The following is a 25,239-nucleotide window of genomic DNA, read 5'->3' on the forward strand; positions in this document are numbered from 1 at the left end:
GAAGTAAAGCTCAGCTGTTTTAAAACAATTCCCCATGTGTTTACCAAGATGGGAGAAACAAGGAAGAACTGATGCAAGATACTGTTGCTTTTGGGCAGTTCAGTGCTTTCAGTGCTCTGGCTTCTAGATTTCCACCTGCTCATCAAACTCCAAACAGAGAGCACCAATGAGATTCACTGGAAGTCACAAAGCACTGCCAGGAAGCAGATCCGGACAAGAAAGAAGCACTAAAATAGTAAACCAAACAAAACTCCAAACAAAATGCTCCCCTCTCTCATCTTTTTTTCCCCTTATCTGCTCATTGGTCACAAAATTGGAAATGTGGCAAGAACAGGAAATAAAATGTTAATGTGGTCAAGATTGGTACGTTATTTAACCCACAATTTCCCAACAGCTTTTAAAAGTACTGTCAAGGGTTTTTCTCTTTTGAAAGAGACACATTTACTTACACAGAAGCTCAGCATTTGTCATACGTGACATTACTGAAACATTAAAAATGGTTTCACCCACCTAGATGACAACACATGTCTCTCATATCCTCTCCACTATATAAGCAAGCTGAAATAAAACAGCATCTGCATATTACCGTCTTTGATTCGATTTGCAGAAGGGAGAAGCTAATACATTTCAACAGTATGCAGCATATTCAGACCCTCCAAAAGCAGTCACTGCCTTTTGCTCAGATCCATGCATCATGAACGAAATGGAGAAGAGGGGCTCTCGCACCGCAATGCAGCGACAGCTAAGCTGCAGGTGGGCCAGGCCACTCGAAGAAGTGCACGGCACACTTCAGAGCTAGGAGCTGCCACCACCTGTGGTATTTAAAATAAAACAAGCTAGTGAACTAACAGACAAATAATTGGGCATGGCAATCCAACACCCTAGACTAGTTTTAAATCAATACAACTGTGCTGTAGCTGGAAAAGGATAAGCAAGGATAAGATAGTGAAGAATCAAGCCATTTATATACCACCAGACTACAAGGCAGAACAACTTGCAAAGTTAGTGCAAGTTGCTAAAAGCAACTTTTTTGTAAAAGTACATTTTCATAAATCACTGATTTTCACTCAGTTTTTTGGTAAGTAAAAAATATCCATATATTTTCTTTTTACCTTCATACATACATGTATAAGTATACATACAAAACTTTTTCTTCAACCATTTACTTTTATTATTCTGCCACTAAGAGAAACATAGAAGCAAGAGGGTTAGAGAAGGTAGCATAGAAGCAAGAGGGTTAGAGAAGGTAGCAGACAAGAAGAGTACTTTTACATTTTGCTTTTAAATAAAAAAAATGTGTAAAATCCTTTTTTTTTCATGAAGGCTTACCAGTTTTTGGAAAGGGCATTTTCCGTTTTAACTGAATCAGTTAGTTGAACTGTAACAAATACTGAAAATAAATACTTTTGGACCCAAAGACTTGATTTTACCTATAAAAATAAGGATGTTTCTATACAAAGGGAACTAATCATCAGTTGTAAACTGATGTTCAGAGCATATGAAATTCAGCTCCCTCTTCCTACACTGGCCCTGCAGTATGCTGCCGAGCCACAGCACCAGGAAGCATCCAAGCCTCTGTAGAAAGCATGCATCGGCCACCTTTATTTCCATTTGAGAGCTCATGACACAATAGGCATTTTCCAGCTTCCCTTCCCCACTATGAATGTGGAAGGCAATGAATAAGAACATTAAAAGAGGTTTGATGAACCGGCCTCATAAATTACACACACACAAAAAAAACCTTTCTGTTTGATTCCCATCTTCCACAGGTCTCTAAGGAGAATCATAAACACCGTGTACTAATTATCTCATCAGCAATGCAAATAACCATCTTGGCCTCTCGTCAAGTGTCTCTCTGGTTTAAATAATGTGCCATAAGGAGTGCAGGAGCTGCCATGTCCCTCTGAAAAAACCTCAGCATGTCAGCGCCACACGTGTCACCTTCATGACAGTGGGCAGCATCATACTGAACACAGCCACGTACTAGGAGTCTGAGCAATCCCCTAGCTACCATAACGGCTCACGAGCACTTCTGTCCCTAGCACTGCACACATGAAACAGGCAGATACTGCAAATGCAGGAATTTCTCATGGAGGAGACATTGTTTGGCTACAGCAATGTACCTTCAGGTCTCCTAAAACAAAACGCCAAGTAAGCAACATAGCAGAATGGCTACATTTCTGAATAAGCACTTAGAAAAACAGAAACAGGACCCTAATTTAGCCTCCCCAAGCCATCAGTCCCTGCCCTAGGGATGCTGCCATAGTGGTATCAGTCTCCAGCCCTCTCTGTCATAATCCTGCGGTTGGATGGACTATAGTCCTGCTGCATCATTCGCCCTGACTGAGGCTGTTGATGGACCCTATTAGAGCACTCTGAAATGAAATTATGAGAAAGACATTCTTCTGTGAAATATCATCACCACTCTGACAGCAAAGTGTATATCACAAGGGCTTCCAAAATTAAAAGAAATGAATCTGTATTAGCCCCTTATCCTTGGCATCAGGCCCATGTTGCCAGTGTTCACAGCACTTGCAGGGAAAATGGCATTCAGAACAGTGCAGCAAACAAAAGGAAACTCTATAAGGATCAAGTCAAAAAAATACCAAACAGGCCTTGATCCCACAAAAGCAAAAACAAACTATACCTGGACAAGCAACATGCGGCTGTAGTCACAGATGCTAACAGATCTACTGTGGTAGAAGAAAGCAAAGGGGCTCCCAAGCATCTGAAAAATAGCATAATTCAGGTTTACTTTTAAATAATTATATTTTGAAAGTATTGCTAAGGAAAAAAAAAGTTTAAGTAATTCAAATATTCCACATAGCAATGCCAGCGCTTGACCCTGCTGCTATCACGCACCTGCGCATTGCTGAGCACAGCTCAGCCGCCAGCAGTTCCCTGCCTCGCTGGAGGGAGAATTGCTGGGCTTCCAGTGCTACTCTCAGCAAATTTCTACCTTCTAAGCAGCAAGTGTTTGTATAATAGAAATCCTCCTATCAGCATTACCAGCTGTGCCCAAAGCACAGCAACTGCATGCACGTACACTGCAAAATCTCAGCATTCGCGTATGTGTAAACAGTGTGTTTCTGGAAAGGCAGAGAATATTTTCAGAGTAAGCACTGCACGGATTTCGGGTCCTTTAGGATGTCAAAAGGCCATGATAATCTACTGCTCATCTTCAGCGCTTATCGCTTACTCGGCTAAAAATGCCTCTGTAACTCACAGGCATTGCAATCACACCTCACAAGCCTGTTTTACACCTGCAAGGATACCACCTTCTAGTACAGAAAATACTTTTCCTCCCACAACAGTCCCGAAGCTCTTTCGTGTGCTATCCACCCTAACGTTAGCTTGAAGCCATTAAAATACCAACCAACACACAGCAGGAAATGCAGCAAGAGGAACTAATTTCCAAACCTCACCGTGTAGACTGCAGCTGTTCCCCTATAGAGATAAGCAAAGGAAAAGGCAGGGGCTCATCACAGTCCTATCAGACACCAGAAATCCTTTCAGAGTTATGAGAGAGGTGGAGGGCACCAGTCTATAAAGCATTCAGGCAGAAGAACATCCCCACCCCAAATTACTCACACTTAGAGCCACTGTCTTAAGTAACTGAGCATACTTCCTTCTATGCAACTTCACCTGCACCTAATGGGAGCAGAAGGCTCACCTGCTGAAGATGCCAGGACTTTGTAAGACTAGGACTTTAAAAGCCCACTCTTGAAATAGAAGATCTTGAAAGCTGTCTTTATCTCATGTTTTGACTAGGGAGAAAGCAGGAGTAGGCAAGAGGAAAAGGTCGATGCTTTCTTCCCTTAATTAAATCACCTAAACATGTATTATTCTTTTTCAGAATGTGCCCAATTATGGTAAGCCATGCTTGGGTTAAGGAGACTGTAAAGAGAATCACAGAATCTTTTATGCTGAAAAGAATCTCTAAGATCACAGCTCAATTGTCAACCTAGCACAGTCAACTCCACCACAAAGCCACATCTTTAAGCACATCTACACCCCTTTTAAATACCACCAGGGACAGTGACTCAAAACACTTCCCCAGACAGCCTGTTTCTTACCTATGAACCCTCAATCCTATCAAGACCGTCATCGAGCTCTAGACAGTCAAAACACTCACTAATATACAAAGCCACCTCAATGCCTCCCCCTCCTTGCCTATCTCTTCTGAAGACTTCATGGCCATCTGTTGCAGCACTCCAGTCATTCCATCATGTTTCTGTGATTGCAACTACATCACAGTATTCCCGCTGCACAAAGCCTTCCAGTTCCTCTTGGTTTTGCCCATGCCGCATGCATTGCTGCAGATGCATTTCAGCTGGGCTATTGATCCCACCATCTTTTGGGGGAAGAAGCTCCAGTTCCTACATGACCAGTGTTCTCTAACACATCCAAATTGCATCCTTGCAACTTTGCTGTGGCATGGGTCTCCATCCCCGACCTTCACCAAGATGACAGACCTTGCTAACACAATGTCTCCAACATTGGCATGTCACCCCCAGGCTTATCTCTAGCGAGCCTGTTTTTATCCTTTTCCACCTTCACATCTAGTTCAAAGCTCTATCAATGAGCCCTGCTACCTCCTGTGCAAACATCCTTTGCCCCAAAATGGTGTACCCCATCTGCGTCTGAGGGCTGTATCAAGATAGGAAGTTTTCTCATCACATCCTTAGCCCAAGCCCCAGGGAGGCAGCAGACTCCCCTAAGAAGCGGGTCCAGTCAGCATATTAGGCCTTCTGTCTCCTTCAGGAGAAAGTCTCCTGTGACAATGACCCATCACCTCCAGGCTAGATGAACCTCGTCCTCATTATTTTTCAGTTCCACTTGCAGAGTCTTGTACTTATTATGCAAGGGCAGCTGGGAATGTGGGGTATCAGAGGATCACAGAATGACTTCAGTTGGAAGGGACCCACAAGGATTGAGTCCAGTTCCTTAATCAGTAGTCACAGAGCAGACACACCTGCTGTGCTGGGCAGGAGCTTGTCACCATTGTCCCCTATCCCTTGAGTCACCATATTCAGTCAGGTGAAGAGAGGACAGGGAATCACCCGTATCATGCATCCTGCCTGCTTTACTGCATGGTTCAAAACCCATACATACTCATGAGCCTAAAGGAGCTGTACCAGTGACAGTAGTCCAGCTATTGACACACCCAAGGCAGAAGAAGCCCCGATGGGTGCAGGCATATATGCAGCTTCCACCCCTGCTCATGAATAACGTGTGTGCACATGATGCTGTGTGCAGACACACCCCGGGGCCAGAAAGGCATTCCTTCCAGCAGTGACAAGAGTCATAACAAAGAAAAAGAGAATGTAGGATACAAACTGAAGAGCAAGAAAGCTCCCCTTGCATGGGAGGCCATCCCTTTAGGAGCACTACCCACATACTTGTAGTTTGAGCTAAATTAGAGTCAGTTTCCCGATTCTCACTCAGTCTTATCTAAGTAACTTCATTTTCTGCAAGCTAACTGCATGTTTTTGAGACACCGTTCTTCTCTAGAAGTGGTAACACTGGTGTGCAGAAAGGCCAATGCTTATACTTATTCCTATAGTAACTAAGGCCATCCAAACTGGCAAAAAAAGGGTCACACCTGCAGGGAGAGGCAGACAGGACAGGTAACCCCAAACTAACCAGAGTATTCCATCCCATGTACATCATATTCGGTATAAAACTGAGAGTTCACGAAAGTCTCGCTCCTCTTTTGCCATGGCCAATGTCCAGTAGGAACCTCATCTGTCTGGTCGTCCCTGATCCTGGATCCATGCATTCCCAAATCCAGTTCCTGAGCTCAGCTCCCTCCTAGCCACAGACTTGTTTCCTCATGTCTGCTCTACAGTATTTGTGGTGACGAATAGTCATTGAGGGGCAGGGTGGGAGCGCGCACTTGTATATATTTTACCATTTTCTAATTATTTTCATCATCATTATTAGTGTCATTTCATTAAAACTAAAGTTTTAGTTTCCAACTCACAAGTCTTTTTCCTCTCATTTTCCTTTCCCCTTTCCCTGCAGGTGGAAGGAAGGGAACTGGGAGTTCAACTGTACGGTTTTAGATGCTGAAATAGCCAAGTCGGTGCTAAACCATGACAATATTAAGTTGGAGGCTTTATCAGCTGAAAAAGGATCTTCCCCAAGTTAGAGGCAAGCAGCTGTCAGTGCCGGAAGGCTGGCCTGGTGCATGCAGGGAATGTGGACCCATGCTGCCAGTCACCGCAATCCAAATAGTTCCAGCATCTTCATTCCTTTCTGCAAGGATGAAGGGCACACACGGGAAATTACAAGTCTAGTACCCGAGTACTGCTCACAAGCTCAGACATCTCAACACTACAGGTAAATCTGGAGCTGTTTGCAATTGACATTTTTTTTCCCTCCAGCTGCATTGGGACCATATTTCAGATATAATTTACTGTCTAGACACAGCACGCTACCACACAGTGCAAATGAAGAAGACTGAGAGCACCAGAGTGTGGAAAACAGACTGTCCAAGCTTTTTCTTTTTCTTTCTTTCTTAAAAAAAAAATACATTGTGCAGTCTACACCAACATCCTCACAAAAAATTGCTCGCTCTGTCCTGCACCTCAGAAGCTGGCTGCTGAAAAACATCCAGAATGCAATTAAAACATGGATTCCATTAAGTTTCACTTTCCTCTGCAATTTTATAATCGTTCCATCCATCAATTTTGAAAGAATATTAATACTGGCACCAGCTGGCTCTCCACCTCTTCTGCTGAGCCAGCTTTTTCGAAGCCCTGTCCCTGCCTTTCAGCATCTGACCACAGATGCTGCGATGAAGAAGAGAGAAGGAGGCAGAACAGGGATGGAGAGAGGCCAGCAGGGCATATCCAGCATGGGGGCCACCCAAGAGAGGAGCTGCTTCTTTCCAAGGGAGCTACAGCAACTTGCAGTTCCCGAAGATCTGCCCAAACATGCTTACCTCAAAAGAGATACACACATACATTATAAAGAACAACGTTGTGTCAGGGATTAACTGAAGTTTACTCAAATCCAGACCAAATCCTAGGCGTGCAGGCTCACTACCACCTTCCAGGCAGGAGATGGCTAGGCCAATGATATGCGATCTTTTTTTTAATTAGAAATAATTTTTTTATTCACAAAACGTTTTATAACCCTCTGAAAGATGCACAGGGGCCTACAGAATAGCTGGGGAGGGCCTCTTTATCAGGGAGTGCAGGGACAGGGCAAGGGATGAGAGTTTTAAACTGGAGGAGGGTAGATTCAGATTAGGTATTAGGAAGGATTTTTTTTTTACTCTGAGGGTGGTGAGGCACTGGAGTAGGTTGCCCAGGGATGGTCATCGATGCCCCATCCCTTGAGGTGTTCAAGGCCAGGTGGATGAGGCTTTGAGCAACCTGATCAAGTGGAAGGTGTCCCTGCCCATGGCAGGGGGGTTGGAAATGGATGATCTCTAAGGTCTCTTCCAACCCAAAACATTCTATAGACCTCTGCACTGATACAAGCAATTTCTCCCATTTACCTTTCACAGATGCACATCCTTGCTCCCACCCTCAAGTATCTGTAGACAAGAGCTAAAAAATTAGTCCCATGCTCCTTTTAGCAGCTGCCTCCTTCTCAAATATATGAAGCTCAGTACTCAAACATTAGCCCTTGGACCCACACATAATACATAGAGGTAATGCAGGGAGAATTGGTTGGTGCAAGTTTGTACCATCTGGCTTATTAATTATTTTGTAAAGGCGTCTAAGTCACTGAGTCATCCAAAACTTCTAAAGACACTGTGCTCTGTCAATATTTTGTGAACCTCATTTGACATTGTTTATATCTTTTGGCCATGATTTATATCACAAAATTCCCAAGAACACAAGTCTGACATAATTATTCTTATGCCAACTGCTTCATTGCAGGTTAGCCTGGTCTGTTCCAAGACCAGATTTTGTTGGCAACTGTATTGTCTGTGCTGGTATCAGCCACTTTTCCTCATCTAGTTTAATGAAACAAAACAAAAAAACAAACAAACAAAAAGTACATAAAGAAAGCCAATTGTTAGGCTCATTTGAGCATAATCAGAAATCTCTATTTCCTACTCTCTTACGGCAGCATATCATTTCTATTAACCACCTCCCCCTTCTCTGAACAAAGCTGTAGGATGAAACTCACTGTAAATTTGTCAGAAGACTGACACGCAGGCCAAAAAGCATCTAATGGCTTGCTGGGACTACAGACATCACTTCTCCGGGAAGTGGCTGAGTTGCATCAACTTGCATTTCAGCTGGAAGCCCAGCCTCTAGAACCTGCACACTCTTGCTTGCATGATCAAGTTTCTATTCATTCCCAGAAAACAAAAAAGCATGAATGGACAGTCTTCCTCACTCTTCTATGAACTGATGCAATTTCAATCTCATATGCAAATCCATAAAATGGCACATCCAGCTAGGCTTAATTGTACAAGCCTAAGTGGGATCAAGCAAGACTCCACAGAAAGAAACACTGGGAAACAAGACAGAACACAGCATATTCTTTAGGTGTAAAATATTTTTATAGAGTTGGCCTAATGCAGCCATTTACCCATTGACTGATCTCATAGGATGCCCACAATAATGGCTCTAGACTTCAAATGAGGGAGATGAATCCCCTAAAATGCTTCATTCAAAGGTATTGGGCTGGTTTTTATCTACAGTCTGAAGAAGAAAAAATTTTAAATCTAAACTGGAATCAAGATTGCACATGACCCTACCTGGATCTAGATCTGCAACCTCTGTAAAACTATAGGTGGTACCAGTAGTAAGAAAAGATGGGCATGAAATAGAGGGATGGCACCAGAAAACAACAGGAGAACCACATGGCATATGTTAGGGATGCGTAGGTACGGAGGGGAAGGAGAAGGAGCAGGGGAGGGTGAGCTTAAGGTAATGAGAAACTAAGCTGCTATAGAAGAAAAAACAGGAGAAACACAGGCAAACCAGAGAGGACTAGGGAAGCACTAGAGTTCTGCCTACTCCATTCTTAAATGAGATCTAAAGGTTTCCTGGCTCTGGGCTGTGAAACCCTCTCAAGACAGCAGCAGATGACCTGCTTAGCATGTCACCCCACGCTGGCAACTACCACCATCCATAGCTAAATAGTGCTCTTAAGCACATTATCTCGTGGATTAGAAATTAATGGTACAGCCCAAAGGTCTACACTCTCTGGATGACCTGGGTCACTGCAGATTCATGTGACGGGAGTATTTTTTATTTATCTCCCTCTTTTCCCTTTGTACAGTTATAAAATTATGTTCAAACCCAGGTACATTAAATTTTTACCACAAATTCTGCAAACTGGAGCGCTACAAAATTAAGAATTATCATAATGAATACTGCCCATAAAACCTCCATCCAGCTTCTGTATACATCTGCACTGATTCTGTCTCCGATTCAATAATCACAAATCATTTGAGCGCTGGAAATCAGCTGCTTTAGAAAAGACAGGGTTGTGTGATAAAAGCCATAGCTGAGTCTCAGACCCTGCCTCACTCACTGGAGGTCAGAAAGATCAGTGAACAAGGCAAAGCTGGAAAAAAAAGAAATGAGACAATCACCTTGCCTGAGTGCTTGAGGAAGCTGGGCATACCACCTGCAGGCAGAAATTACCCCTTTCTCAACTTCACAGTCTTTGTAAGATGCTCAGCAAGTCCCTGAAATCAGTTTTTCTTCACATGACATCTAATGAGGCAATGCCCGCTCTCTGCAAAGCCAAGACATCTAGGGCTAACCTGCAAGAGTATGGAGACATACAGCTGAGGTCCATCGCCTTTGTGCTTCTAATAGATGAACTGCTACATCATGCCAGGTGTTCAGGGATGAATGAAACATAAAATCATATCCAAGTATCTCTTTGAGGCAGCCAAAACTGAAGGCACTTCAATCATTTGAGCTTAATTTTCTCTTTGTCTCCCTTCCTTAGCTACAAAAATGAAGATACCTTTACCTGAGATGTTGCAAGAATACGAAACTTCACCATCTGTGTAGCCCCCAGGAAGGAATTAGCAGCACTACTCAGTTCAAGGTTTGGGTGGGGTGTAAAACAAAGAGATGTGGAAAACACATGCAGAAAGTAAATGTGGGCAAGAGAAAATGAATTATGCAGTAATTACCTATCCACTGAAAGAGGGACTCTGTGAAAGGGAAAAAATGATGCAATTACAGAATTAAAGATTGTATCATAATGCAGATGCAAAGGGAAGCTACGACATGTTAGTCCTGGCGCTTCCTTGCTTTTGTCCACCTGATTTTGTAACCCCATTGTTCTCCTAATGTCATTATTTTGTAAGTAATTTAAACCCAGCATAGTTATGAGCTCATATGTTTATATCTTTTCATCATTAATAATGTGTGGAACAACTGGCAGACTCTACTCCCAGCATGATTGATGCCTCCAGCAGATGGCTGTGAAAGATTCGTTTTCTTCCACTTTTACCGGAGTTAAAGAGCAGGGAGGAGAGAGGGAGACTTTACATTTAAACTTCAAATCCATTCACAAATATTTGGGGATTTTGGAGGTGTTTCACAGGAGGAAACCAAGACCGATATCAATCAATTGCTCTGAAACAAATCATAATGGATCAGATTTAAAGAGCTGATGCACATGTGCTTTGCTCAAGGTCAGAAGGTAAGGCCTGGATCCCAAATGACCCACTGACAGCCTTCTGTCTAAGCTGCTGAATTCCTCCTACTTCCCACATAAAAAACTTGTTTAAGTATAATTATTGCTGTTAACTGCAGGTCAGACAAGAAGCCAATCACCTCCAGGCTGTGTTTGCTGGTGAATGCAGCCAACGAGCAACTTCTTCTGAAAACGTGTAATAGAAACTACAACTGCAAGCAAACATTACAGCTCTGTGTGTTCGTCCTGGATAATTGTTATATTGAGTTTTTTAAGTAAATTACCCCGTGCGCCTCCTACTACAGGCGAATTGCCAACATGTTTCTCAGAGTCAGACGAGTCTGGCTCACTCTGCTTCATGAGAGAAAGCAGCTGCAATAGCAACAACCAAACTTGTTTTATTTGCACATGATACTAGCTGGCAAGAGGCAGTGTGTCTGACAGCATGCTTGCTATGTAGGCTTCATGCTTTTTAAAAAGTCTTTTTTTCTTTGTATACCCCCATTAATGAACACACACACACTTTTTTTCTTTTAAATAGTATTTTTACTTTGTCTAATGAGTCTGTCAGTTATAACTAGAAGCTTTACATGCCGTTTTGTTCCTAACAAAGCAAGCTTCACTTCCATTTTTCTCCATCCTCAAAGGGCAGAGCTTGCAAAACCCAAAGTTATCGAGTCCCTGAAGTTTACCCATTGCCTGATCTCAGGCCAGTCAGAGCATGCAGTGTCACAGACAATAGGGCCAAGGCAGCTCTCTCCAGTACACATATTTTGGAGAAACCCGTTGTGGTGGTGGAAGTATTGCAATCCTTCCCTCTTGGCATGCAACCCTTTCAGCCTGGTTTAAAACCTAACAAAAAAAGCATTACGCCACCACTGAATGTATGTAGTTAGCACCATACAGTTAGCAGGAACAGGCAGAAACGTTACAGCAGCAACATTTTGCCCCACAAACTGCCTGTTTCAGGATTTCTCACACGGAACCCCAGGTGGCTGGCACCGTCAAAGGAGGAACCAGCATGAGATGTCTGGTCCAAGCCCAAGGGCCCATTCTTAGCTACCACCTACCATGCCACACTGTCAGTGGTACAAATTGGTGCTCATGGAGGGAAAAACAGGGAAGCAAGAGATGTTCTCCTTCATTAAGTGCCATATCTTTAACAGTGTAGACACTTGGGCTCAGAAGCCAGAGGTGCCTATACCAATCTCTGGCAGGCAGAGTCGCAGGGGGGAAAGGAAACAGCATCCCCCTTTGCCCTGCTGGCATGGCTTGCTGCTCACTCCACCGCCTCCGTAACCCACGATGGGGAGTCAGCTACACAGTTCCTCCTTTCATCTCACCTTGACAGATTATGCGTCTGATCTTCACTGCATCAGGCAAACAGGCTGTTTAAAAAGGAGTGGCATATGGGCGTTTGAGATTCAGCTCAGCCCTCTAGGGTGACAATATTTTGACATTAGAGATTGACACTGGCAATCTTTGAAAAGCCACACTCTAAGCCCCGGGACAACGGGCATATTCTGTCTGAAGACTAACAGCAACAGAGAGGGTAGCAAAACATGCGCTAGCTGAGGAATTGCATGTACATCTCACATATGCTCCTTGGCACCCTGACACTCCTGTTTCTTGTGCCACTGCCTAAACAGATGTCTGTCTTTTCCTTCAGTTCAGGTCTGGAAGAAATGTTCCCACCACACCCTGCTCAGCTATACTGAGAAGCTGTCTAGCACAGGCACGGCCCAGATAAAGGTAAGACCACTTTTCTTAGTATAGTTTTGCCCAGACTTCTGAGGCAGACCACCCAAGATGCCCATGCCAGACCAGCTCAATCCGCACCAGGACACTTAGCACTACAGGAACATGTCCCTGATATCTCACGTCACTCCATCAGCTGAAGTACACATCTGCCTAAAGTAACGGTGGGGAGGGGGCTGCTTGGAATCGGAGACAGTATTCACTCAGAGAAACTATTTTGGGAGAAACGTATGGTGCTGAATGTCATTTTTTCATCACTGTCAGATTATCATTGACTTAACAGGATGATGCCAGTGAACACTCCGATAATCACACTGCCATTGCACACGTGCAAGTTTGCGCACACACCTCTGCGTAATTCCCGCCCAGGCTGCACATTCCCATTTGCTCCAATGCTCACCTCGGTTCAGCCCAAGGTGTCCTGGAGGTCATGGAAAGCAGGCTCCAATCTATGGCTGTCAGCTTGCCAGTCTTCCTAAATCTCAGGTGGCTTTAGCTTGACAAACAGAAGGTTAGCCACGCTCTGAGGAGGCATAACAAACAGGCCCAGTCTGTTGTTGATAGGTGTCCTTTTCCCCTTCTGCCCCTCCATCACATCCACTGCAGCTCCTTCCAATGTCACCTCACACCAACCCTGCCCTGGAGACCACACACACTTTACAAGGTGGCCAGGGCAAGGTGCTGCATGATTGACCATCCACCACACATGCAGTGCCTGACCAGGCAGTTGTTACACGGCGGAACAGGGAATTGTCTGAAACCCATCTCCTCTCTTCAGAGAGAGCACTGCTTCAAAGACTACCCAGCAGCCAGTAATCTTAACAAAAACAAGTGGGGCATCATATGGTATTCAAGACTGCCAACCAACCATTGGGACAATCTGGTTGAAACTAACCAAATGCAAAGGACAAGGGACAACAAACGATTTCTGAGGAAACTAAATTAAAATGAAGTAAAATAAAACCAGATGAAAGCTATGGTGTGTTGGATTAGTGGCATTTCCACGTTCTGCTATGTCCCAGGAAACGACAGCTTGCTCAATCAAGCATGTGAGCTGCACAGCACACACTGCAGTTAAGCTCTGCAACTGCCCGGTTTTTCTGCCTCTGGAGCAGGAAGGGGCAAATTACAAACTCATTTACATCTGAAGGTTAATCTGAAGGGGTAATTTCTGCAGCAAGAAGGCAGGGAAGGCAAAGTCATTTGCATCTGAAAGGGGTGAAATGCCTCGTCAGAGCTGAAGGACTATTGCTCAGCTCTAGGTGTGAAAGCTGCTGGGGCTCCTCTCTCCTTCACCAAACCTCCGCTCTGGAGGTGATCTCATCCCAGAGATACCATTCCCCTCGTCACGGCCAGCGTCCCTCCGCCTGCTCTGCTGGCGCTTGGCCGCCTGCACCCAGAGGGTGCCTTTCAGGCAGGGGTCGGCTCTGCCCTGGCTGGAGCAGCAGCTGCTGAGCCCTTGCCAGCCCGGCACCTGGGGAGCTGCTGCACGATTAGGTTCTGCTGACGAGGGCTACTAAGAGTTTTCTCTAATGCTGCTCGGTTTGACACAACGGGCTACAGAGCCGCGTCGGTTCTAAGGCTCCTCTGCTCCCTTTCCAGAGCCCAGCGCGGCAGTAGAAAACCTATTTGTGAAGGAAACAGCATCGGTGAAGCAAGCAGGCAACTCTAGCAGCTGTGGAATTTTTCTGGAAGCGCTGCCTGCTGTAAAGGGGAAGAAAGTCCAGCCTCCCGTGTCACTTCCAGCCCACCCACCCACCGGATAGAGGCAAAGCATAAGAATAGGAGAGAATTTAAGGCATGCCAGGATCTCAGGCTCTGGGAATTAGTTTCCCACATTCTCCACAAAAAAAAAAGAGAGCACTCACGCCCAAAATCTACTGTCTTGAACTCAGACTGCACACCATTTACTCAGCTGAATAACCTTGCTCAAGCCACTGGAATTAGTTGCCTGAATAACTGCTACTTGATGCATAGAAGAGCTGCAGAACTGGCTGATGAGTAAATACAGGTGTACAGAAAGCAATGTAAGGCCACCCTTGTAAAAGCCAGTGCCCTAAGCCGAGTCCTAAAGTCAACGGCATTGTGGTCAAACCCACAAATCACCCGGTCTTTGGTAGAGTCACACCAACTGATCCAGGGCATCATGTCACACGCATCAGTCTAGACCTGTATCCTCCAGGCACCATCAACTGATTGGGGTCACAGCCTGTAAAATATTTCACTGATTTAGAAAATTAAATTCTGCTGGAAAGGATGGCTGGAAAGGATGGCTTGAGCATTTAAGAGTATAAGCTTCATTAGCTTCCAGCAAGACTTCAGGTCCCACAAACTAAATCTCCATAAAACTCCAGCAGAGAAGCACCACTGCTCCTACTCTGTAGGTATTGGTCCTAAGTAAGGTCAGCTCTTCAGTAAGGAACTCAACCACAAAACGGCATTTGTTCTCAGCACCACGGTGGGGGGAAAAAAAAAAAAAAAAAAAAAAAAGGACGTGCAGTTTACCCCTTGGAAAAACTTACAAGAGGCAGCTCTGGGCTTAAAACCCTTGCATGCAAGCTTGCTTTTGTGTATCCCTCTTTAATTTCACTAGCACAACATGCATAACTAAAGTTAAAAGTGTGCTGAAGCCTCTGTCAGACTGGCTGATGGAGCTCCTGCTGCAGTTCATCGAAGGGTCAAGGTGATAAGTCTGAACTGGAGCCAGAAACAGGTGTAAGAAAAAACATACCCAGAGATTTTGGCAAAGCTGGAGGCCCAAGTGAGTCACTTGGGGAAGGGTGACCAGTGCCCAGAAGCATCTCCATGTCCGTTCCCTGCATGTTCTCCTAACCCATAGCATATCTTGGACGAGCAGTTCATTCCGATTTATTACATTTCCACATAGAATCTAAACACGCTATTTGAAGGCCAAAATAACATTTGTTGCCCTGCTGGCATTTCTAATCTGGATATTCCACTGCTCCCAGGGACACTTCATAACACGCCTATGAAACTTCCATCAGGTGTGGCTCAACCAACTTTCCTCCCCCCCAGACAAACAGCAGAAAACAAACGCCTTTTTCATTTGTCTTCACATACCTGGCAAGCTGTCCAAACCCTCTGACAGACCTTACAGGTTTGAACCAGATGTTTGGGCTTTTTAGCTGTACTGCCAACAGAAGCGAGTGGGAATTTTCCAGAGAACCCTGTCCTGGAAGCCACAGACACACCAGTGCAACCAGTTTGTCCCAGCTCCAGAGTCCTCGGCCAGGGCTACTTTATGTTTCGCCTTTCACACGATTAACAAGAAGCCGAAATCCAGTCGCACACCGTTACATAGCTAAGAATAGCATTTTCAGCACAAGTTTTTTTTTTTCCCTAAGTTGCTATTATTATCATTCCATGAGCTCTGCATTAGTTCAGACTCAGTGGGCATTTCAAAAAGGCCTGTGACCCCAGCTTGGCTACAGAAAGGCTAAAAACAATTTACATCATATACATCAGAAGTTGGAAGGTTACAAATATTTTCTAACAGCCTCAATCAGACTCAAAAACCTAAGCAAATCTGTATGAAAAAAAGATCTCTCAAATATACTAATTAAAAAAAAAAAAAAAAAGAAAGAAAGAAACTATGGACCATATCGGTGTGAAGGAGGAAGAGTTTAAGCGAGGAACTACTATGTTTATAGCTCAGTTAATTGAACCTTATCAAAAGCCTGTTTGCTCTCTTCTTTTTTTGTTTTAGACGCCTATTACACAAACACACCCCGAAACCTCCCCAGCTCAGCAGCCTGGTGCACACACGTCTCCAGCGTATCCACAACTCAGGAGAGGCAGAGAGCTGAGGAAGTCCCTGCACACACAGGACAAAGCGCCCGGGTGATGGATGTCGCCAGGGGTTCGTAAAAATCCCATTTCTGGAGCCCGACCTCAGCCGGGGAGGCAGCACCTAACGCTGAGTAACAAACTCTCCGATGCTGCCGCTCTCTCCGCAGAGCTGAGATCCTTCTGGGCTCGGGGCTTCACGCCTCTTTCCCTTGTCTGGATAAAGAAATTCAAGCTGTTTTCTAAAAACCCAGGGAGGCGCCTTAGCACTTAACGCCAACACCCGAGTCCCCGCGCATCTTCTCCGCGAACTGCCAGCATCGGGAGGGAAAGGGGGAGAAACCAACAGCAGAAAACAAAGCCGCAAATCCCTAAGCCAACACAAAAGCTTAAGCCAACACAAAACCTCCAACAGAAACAAAGGACCCCCACCAAACCCGCGCCTGTAAGTGATCCGGATCACCGGGATAAGCTCTCCCTCCGATGCGGGCTCAGCCCAGCCTCGCCGGCTTCCAAAGTAACCTTCGCACCCCGCCACCCTCCCGGGGAGCGGGATTCGGTGCATTCATCACCTGGACCTCGCATCGCTCCGGGTTACGTCCTCCCCGCCCCTTGGAAGCGCCGGGAAGCGGTGCCGGAGCCCAGCTCTGCCGGCGGCGAGCGGTGCGGGGTTATGAAACCCGCGCGGTCTCCCCCTGGCCCCGGCGGGAGAGAGGGAGGCGGGGAGGCGTGGGTGGGGGGGTGCATCCACGGAGGAGGGGGGAAAAAGGCGCCCACGAGCATCCCCCCGCGAAGGCAGCCCACTGACCTTGCCGCCATCCGCCGCCGTGCCCGCCCGCGGGGTGGCAGCGCCGCAGCCGGCACCGCCCCCCGGCCGTCCCCCTCCTCCTCCGCGGGGTGAGGGACCCACCCCGGGGTGGCCGAGGCTCCCTGGGGACCGGGGACACCCCGCGATCTGAGCGGGTCGGCGCCCGGCAGCGAGCGCTCCCCGCCCCGCCGAGATGCTGCGCCCGGGGGGCTCCGCGCTGCTCGGGGAGGGCGGTGCGGGTCCAAGATGCGGCTCCTTCTGCCTCTCGGCGCCCGGGGAGGGACTGAGCGCACCTCCTCCTCGGCGGAGCAGCGCCTGGCCGAGCTGCCTCCAGGAGGGAGAACCGCAGGATGGGTTGGAAGGGACCTTAAAAGATCATCCAGTTCCAACCCCCTGAGATGGGCAGGGACATCTTCCCCTAGATCGGGTTCCTCATCCAGCCTGGCACACGGGACCCTTAGAGACACCGTGCAAGGCAGGCTCTCGCTCCTCAGGCTTAAAGTAACTCGTGCCCTGAAGACCATCAGTCCAAGTGGAAGCTCAGAGCTGTGTTACTGGTGCACGCTGAAGTTGTAGCTACATGTACCATGTTGCCAAGGCAGAACCAGGGCTGGACTAGGAAAAAAGGCATCGCTTTTAATCATCTCACCAAGGCCTGTGCCTGCGACAAAGCACAGTACCATAGACTTGTTTCTGCGCTGCCCGCAGAGAAGATCATATTTACATCAGCAGTAAATGAAAAAATAAATATATACCATCCAGTGTCTCACATGGGGTCGGTAGAAGCAAGCAGCAAGAGGTAGAAACAGCAAGGGCAGACAAGCATCTTTCTGCTCCTTGTTGCCTGGTCTTTCTGCAAAGCCAGTGTTGTTTTGGGTCAGACAGTTGCAAGAGGTGCAAAAACAGACCTGCTGGTTATCCAGGTGCTGGTTTTGGTTAGAACAGACCTCTACTCCCCATCTTCTCCAGCTCCATACTGAAAGCACTGCCTGTGGAGGAGTAAGATCTCTATGATCAGCAAAATAATCATTTTCACAACAGTCTACTTGATCTCCTTCCAGATCTTCTATCCCCTCGCCTCTGCCATGAGGCTATTTGCAGACCAGAGTCTCCCGTAGGCTAGGCCTACCTTTGGGGAGGATCTGTAATGTATTCTCTAGTACAACTCCAGGTTATGCTATGAATATATAAAACTCAATCACCACTCTCATAATAAACATTCAAAGCAAAATTTCACATCCCATGGTGTTTCTTGGTTCAAACCTTCCTAATCAAATAGTTGAGATAAGACAGAAGTCAAATAGGCCAAATTTCTGCCATCAGTTTCAGTCTGGTACCCCACTCATGTCCACCTCCAAAGTCACTACCATCCGTGACCTCTCACAATGTATTTTACACCATAGGAATCGTATTAGCATATGCGGCTGACCTTTACTTCTCTGCTGATCAACTAAAAGGACCTTGCAAAAGATTTTGCTGCTCTCCTCTTCCCCACCTCCACCTGGCTGACCAATCGGAAGAGCAAACGCCTGAGTTGCTTCTCCAGAGGCTTCCCTTAGCTGGGCAGGGGAACAGGGGGTGTCTGCCATTCCCCCCTCTGCTCTCAGGACAGGCTGTGACCCATGGCATCTGCCTTGACCCACACCTTCCTACTCTGGCCACCCAAAGTTCTCCAGGTTTTGTTCATCAAAATCTTTTGAGATACTGAGGTTAGGGGGCGCACGGTTATTTTTACAATTTAAAGAGATCCTTGCACCAAATTCACATTGGGTATTTGTGTAACATCCTGTATTTTAAGAGACACATCAAGTTTGGGAAGGACTGCTCCTTACGTGCCTCTGTGTGCCAAGTCCCTACCATTCCCTACATCAGTTCCCCCCCTTCACCCTTAGAAAAAAAGTGACATCTAATGCCCACAAGCAGTGTGCTACAGTACCAGATCTCCATGGACACAAGAGAGGAAAATTCATTACAAAATGGAAACAAATGTCTCTCTGATTAAGTGCCAGGCTGCTCTGCTGTAAATTACGTCCACCAAGGAAGACAGGGACTACAGAGACAAGGATAACCCACTCGCTGAGATGGATCCTGCGAGGCACTGTTGAAAACCATTGGCACAATGACTTTTTTAATTATATTGCTACTGAGGCTGCTGTGGTTTTATCATTAGAGCAGAGTTCAGAGAGATCAGCTGAGACCAAGACACCCCATACAACCCCACCCAGGTTAAGCGGGCAGCAAAGAATTAAGTATTTCTGATCCTTCATACGAACGTGAGTGCTAGATCCCAGAGGGGCTGGTGTGCATGCTTAGATTTTAGCATCTGACTCCCTCTACTGAATGGATTAAAGTTAACGTAACTTCGCAGCTCCTAGCAGAAACACTGCCAGAGAGATGCATCAGGCAAGAGGAAGGGGAAAGGAAGCATAATTACTCCCAGAAGGATTTATGCATTGCTGCCACTGTTGTTCCCCAGGCTGCACCTGTTTTGAGAAGAGTTATCTTTAACTCAGTAGGCAAAAATCTTGAAATGTTGCCAGCAATAGGCTTGAAATAAAGGAAAGACAACAGATTTCAGCTTCAGGTTGCTCCACATGCTTTATTTCAACAAAACACACTTCAGCAGGATGTGAATTTGTAAAAGGTGGCAAGTTCTTTGGCACTGCCCTTTTCAGCACCTACCTGATAAAATGGCGTAAGAGGGTGTGGAAGGACAGATGGAAAGACAATCTCATGCTCTGCCCTGCAACAGCAGCTATCTTCTGCTGCCCTGTGCTATTCTCTCTCTCCCACTCTGGATGGATTGAGAGACCTTTCTTTCTTTCTGTCTAGGTGTTTCTAACAACTTTTAGAAGCATGTCGTAAGTAGCAGTGCATTACAGCAAGTTGCTCTTTGACAAGTTCACTCAAGCACGGCTCCTCTTGGAGAGGTGGGGTCCTGGGGAAACATCATTTAGTGGGATAATAGGAGTAATCCCTACAAGTGCTGGGCTAGCCCTGGGACATCATAGCAAAGGTAAACACCTCCTGGGTCCTCTCTCCATTACAATCACCTGAGGGACCTCTAATAGGCAATATGTTTATATGATCTCAATGTCAAACTTCCAGCTCTGGGAGCGAGACAGCGAATAATCATAAAACCAAATCAGAACTTGTGAGCATTTTAAAAAATAATCAGCACGAGGGATCCACTCCTTTTTGTTTCTGAGCTCACACTGGAGACTTAAATCATATTCCCAGGGTTATTCTGTTACTAAGAAGACTTGGAACATTTTTAGCCTAGTTTCCTAGAGGAACAGTTTATATCATCATGCTGTCTGTGTACCTCTTGTCTTCCTGTTTTCATTCAGCAGCATTTGAAACCCTTGGCTGAGCAGTCAGAGGAGGAGAAATCAGGGACAGTAATGTCCCTATTTTTTTTTCCTTATTTAAACCACTAATGGGGTCAGATGAAAGAAACTTCTCTGATCCCCACTCCCTCCAAGAAAAAGGCAGGGAGAGCTCAGCTCTCTCCTCCGTTCAGTCCGGCAGCCAGCAAGGATGTGTGTGTGAGACAGCGGTACCTAGACGTCATAATATCCTCTGCTCACATAATATCTCTCAGGGGAAAAAAAAATTAAGACTTCTACTGTCTCAGACCTCTGGGGCTAATGGGAAAAAAAATACATTAACCATTAAAATCGCTACTGAACCAGAGTCTGTCAAAACTCACGCCTTGCACAAAACCTTCACAGAAAGCTGTTACCTAAAACTGTGGGGCAAAAGTACAGCCCATAGAGATTAAAAAGGTATCTATCAGTGGAAACAGGTTCACGCCCCTGTGATCACAGGTAATTGTCCCTCCCTATATTGATACGCTGTGATAAAATTAGAATGAGTATTTTGGCTCTTCAAAATCTGACAGGGTCATACACGTTCCCTTGTTCTCTTTCATAAAATACTATTTTATTGCATACTTTAAAATATTCAGCACAGTGAGTATTTTTACAGATTTCTAGCCTGAAAATAAGCATTTAAAAAGGTCACATATCTGCAATAAATCAGTTTAATAAATTGCTTTGAACCCCCAGTCTCTCTCTTAAAAAAAAATCTCCAGTTAGGAGGAGAGCCTTCACCCCTGTGATAGCATTAAAGGCTTGAGGAGAAGATGGTCAACATGCTTACCATAAAAGAGCAACAAATTCTATATTCACCTGTATGCCATTCAGCTCACTTTCGTCCTTGGATTTGGTACAGAAATTCGACCAATAATTTTCTCCTGTGATAGTTCGTAAATGTTCATCTATTAACTCTAATCTTAAGAATGAAGGTGCATTGACATCTTTAGCTACAGAACATAGGGAAGTTGCTCCCTCGGTATAGGCCAACTGCCTTTACAACCAAGGGGGAGATGTCCCAGGAGGTGATTCAGAGCAGGAATGTCTTGGATCCTCTGAGTCACATTCTGCCTGGGCTAATCTCCCTCTGCAGACAAGATAGGGGAAAAAGCTTCCTGTATTGAAGTTTAGTGCCCAGAGATAGGCAGCACAAATAGACCCCTGAAGGCTCCCAATTCAGGAGCACTTGGGCATGCCGATACATCACTTTGCCTTCACTTTGCTGGTGGCCCAGACTAAACTAGTCTCAAGGAGCCAGAAACCCTGTGTCCCACCAACCCAGGTCCCACCTATGGCGCTGTCTCACCTCTGGCCTCTGAACGGCCCATGCCAATGGGCCCGAGATGTGCCAGCCTGACACTTCAACCACCACCTCAGCACAGAATGGCTGAGGTGGGAAGGGACTTTTGGAGATCCTCCTATCTCCAAGCAGGGTGAGTAACAGAGCTGTCTCCTGCTGGGTTTTGAGCATTTACTGCCAGTGCAGAGTGCTGGATAAACACATCAGGGCTGCTACTGCAGCGGTTACTTTCTGCACAGTCCTGGATATTGTCTTTGCAGCTGCAGTTGTCAAGAAATGAAAGAGAGGAAAAAAGAGTTTATGAGCTCTGGTAATTATCTGCAAAGCCGCCCTTTTATCTCCCCTTAACCCATCACAAGGCAATATTTAGAAAAATATACCAATATGAATCAAATCTTGGTCTTTTGTTTCTACCTTACAACAGCAATCATACCCATATCTTCTCAATAATTAACAGTTCACTGTATATTAAACAAAATAGTAAATATCTATGTGAAAAATACTACTACATCAGTGAATTTCCATTACCAAAACTTGATTATTTAGAGAAACTAAACTTCTGTTATCCAAAGCAACAGTGAATTTGTTGCTGACTATTAACTATATTGAAAGCCTGTAAGTCAGACAGCCTGTCATTCATCCTTATTAATTTGCTCTCCTCTTCTGAAACAGTCGGGGTTTAACAGAATTATGATCCTCATATACAAACACAACACAAATAAGTCACACGGAGATATTTCATCATAATTTACTAAATGCCACAACTACTTCATTCACTGTTCAGGACTTGCATACTAGAGCATCACAATGGCCCTTTGGCATCAGCTCACTTCAGGATAACTACAGATAGTCCTATTGCAGAGAAAAAACTCCATTAAAAAGAAAGTTGAGGTTGCAAACACAAGCATTCAAAACTAGAAACCACCCAAATTAAGGCTGATTGTGCAAGTTCCTCCTGACATAACCATGTATTTCAACTACATGAGTGCATGCTGGTTTTCACACCATCCTAGGCTTCCCTTCAGCTGTGTGAGATCTTGGCAACACAACCCTATCATTCCGCTCCCCACTGCTGGCCTGTCACCTCCCCCCATGCCACCATCCTAGTTCCATGTCCCAGGCTCCCTGTGCCTCACCCCTGGTCTCCAGGCCTGGTAGGCAACTTTCCACTCTTCAGTACAATCTCCCCAGTTTTTCTCGGCAGGTTGTTGCCCACATTTCACCCTAGCATTTCCCAGCCTCAGTTTCCCACCTCACCTCCCAGACTAGGTTTCTTATAGAGAGACCCAAGTATCTTCTCCACTCCAAGTCCTCAGCCCTAGTCTTTCTCTCTAGGCTGCTTTAGTCCTCGTATTTATGCCACCTCCACAAATAAAGTCCAGAACCCTCCCTCATCGCTGTTTGGGGTCCAGGAGGTGAATGATGCAGAGCACAAGTCTCTGTGGATGTGCCAGGAGATACCAAGATTATTGCCAGAAACCTCCCACTCAGTCCCTGCAGCCATAGACTAGAGCACTGTCTCCACAGACAGAAACATCAGAGAGATCAGCAGCCAAACTTACAAGCCTCTACCAGTGTACAGACTGCAATTCTCCAAGGGTTTATAACTTGGCTGAATCTGGGTATTTTTCACAGAAGCCACAAAAGATGCATGCATGAAACTGGATTTTCCACATAACGTTACCACCGCCTGATTGTAGTTCCCTTTCCAAAATGCAATGGTGCTACATCTTACACAAGAACTGTTCTGGGAAAAAAATTCCTAGAAAGAGCTGAACACCCAGAAACACTCCTCCAGAATGAGACTGAGGTAGTCATCTGACTCACAAAATGTTAGCCTAAAAGGTTAAGGTTTCAGCAAGCTACAGAATTTGCAAAAAAAGTAGTGCGACTCAATTCTGAAATTAATTAAAGCAAGGAGAAAGGTTATTTTCTGCACACGTATTACCCTTAAGGTAGTATGAGTCCACAGTTCACGTTAGAGGCCTCGAAAAGATGAAATCGCACTGTGTAAACACTCTAAACATAGTTCATTAGGGCCAAGCAACCCAGCTGGTTTGGAGTGTTTTACACCCCTTGATTGGTGTTATAAAACCTATGGTTACTATGGGCAGAATGCCCGGGTTGCATCCAACAATGAAAGTCCAGCGATCACCAGAACAGGGACAGGTCCTGCCATGTACTTCAGCGGAGAAAATAAAGTGAGGCATGGATGCCTCTATGTTTATGTGGTTTTGTTTGCTTGGCTTGTTTATACTACATATTTGCAAACTACTGCCTGGTCTTGCCAACCCTTGACTGAACAAGAAGCTATAACGAAGCTTCCACAGCTAGTAATTTTACTCACACAGTTAAGTGTTAACAGGATTAAGACCAAGGCCTGGAATTTCAGTGTCAAATCTGACGCATGCATGGAAAAATAAGCACGCTGGGATGTTTATGTGCTCAGCACTAGCATGGCAGCAAACGTGCTTCATCCTGACACTTCCTGAAAATGACATAATTTATAATTAACACTACAGCTGCAGATTCACTACCATTTAAAATGAATTAAGTAATAAAGCTCTTTAAGAAATCCCATGGATTTCCAGGGATAGACGGTATGGCTAGTTAAATACATGAATGTGAGGTAAAGATTTTTTTTTATTTGGGCTTCTGAAAATCAGAGTACCCCATCTATGCCTCAGCAGAGGGGATGGCATTGCTGGTGGCTGGAAAGTATATCAAAAACAATACTGTCCCTGCAAGAGATGTCTGATCAAGTTGGCCTGGTAGGATGCTATCCTTGTCAGTAGTCTTTCATTCAGGGCCTCATCCTGCAGTCCTTGCACTCCTGAAGAAGCTTGAGGGACCTCAGTGGTATCTAATTTGAAGATTATTCATGCAAGCAAATGTCTTCAGGACAGATCCACCATTGCAGAAGCATTCAATCCTATGCCAGCATGTACAGAGTCTGATGGACTGCAGTGGCTGCAGAATGTCCTTATGGTCTTTACATCTACTGCCCTACGGAAAATAGGATGATGCTGAGAGCATTTTGGGATGCACCAGCTAGAAAGCCATTGCAGCTGCAGTGGTGCAGTTACCTTTGCTACCAGGGCTGCTACCTCTGGGGCCCCCACAAACATGGCAGAGCTGTATCTGCTCTACCATGACAGCAGAAAAGCTCTTTAAAACACTGTCTTTTCCCAGCCTCACTCAGTTAGTATGTGTTTTTCCAAACAACCTGCTTATGGTTCGAGAGGGAATAAGCTTCTTATTAAGCTGATAGATCCATCTCATTAATACTTGCTGTCCTAGAGCTCCAGGGTCAAGTATGTTCATGTTTTCTGGCATAACGTCACTTACATCACATTTAAGATTGCTGCCACAAAATATGTACAGAGGTTCCTCATTCAGACCTCTGGGTGCTGAGGCTTGCCCGATCCATGTCACTCCTCTGACGTGTCAGCTCTTACACATGCCTTTGATTTAAAAAGAGCTGTTTAAAACCTCTTATTCACACCTCCCTTAAAGGACCACAGACCTCCTTAGAGATCTGGCTGCAGAGCACG

The 25,239-nt window shown here is 45.4% G+C and overlaps 1 protein-coding gene across 5 annotated transcripts in view; it reads right to left on the bottom strand.

The window, feature by feature from the left end:
- Positions 1-17,997, bottom strand: part of RNF152 (ring finger protein 152) — a 74,871-nt gene extending 56,874 nt beyond the window's left edge. For 2 of the 5 annotated variants that reach the window (XR_008448541.1, XM_054058969.1), the window contains exon 1: positions 17,009-17,997. The gene's annotated coding sequence lies outside the window, so the exon portion shown is untranslated. The other 3 variants (XM_054058970.1, XM_054058971.1, XM_054058973.1) reach the window with 3 other exon arrangements.
- Between the last annotated feature and the right edge of the window lie 7,242 nt (positions 17,998-25,239).

The sequence above is a fragment of the Cuculus canorus genome, chromosome 2 (genome assembly GCF_017976375.1).
Source record: "Cuculus canorus isolate bCucCan1 chromosome 2, bCucCan1.pri, whole genome shotgun sequence".
In the NCBI taxonomy this organism is placed as follows: domain Eukaryota; kingdom Metazoa; phylum Chordata; class Aves; order Cuculiformes; family Cuculidae; genus Cuculus; species Cuculus canorus.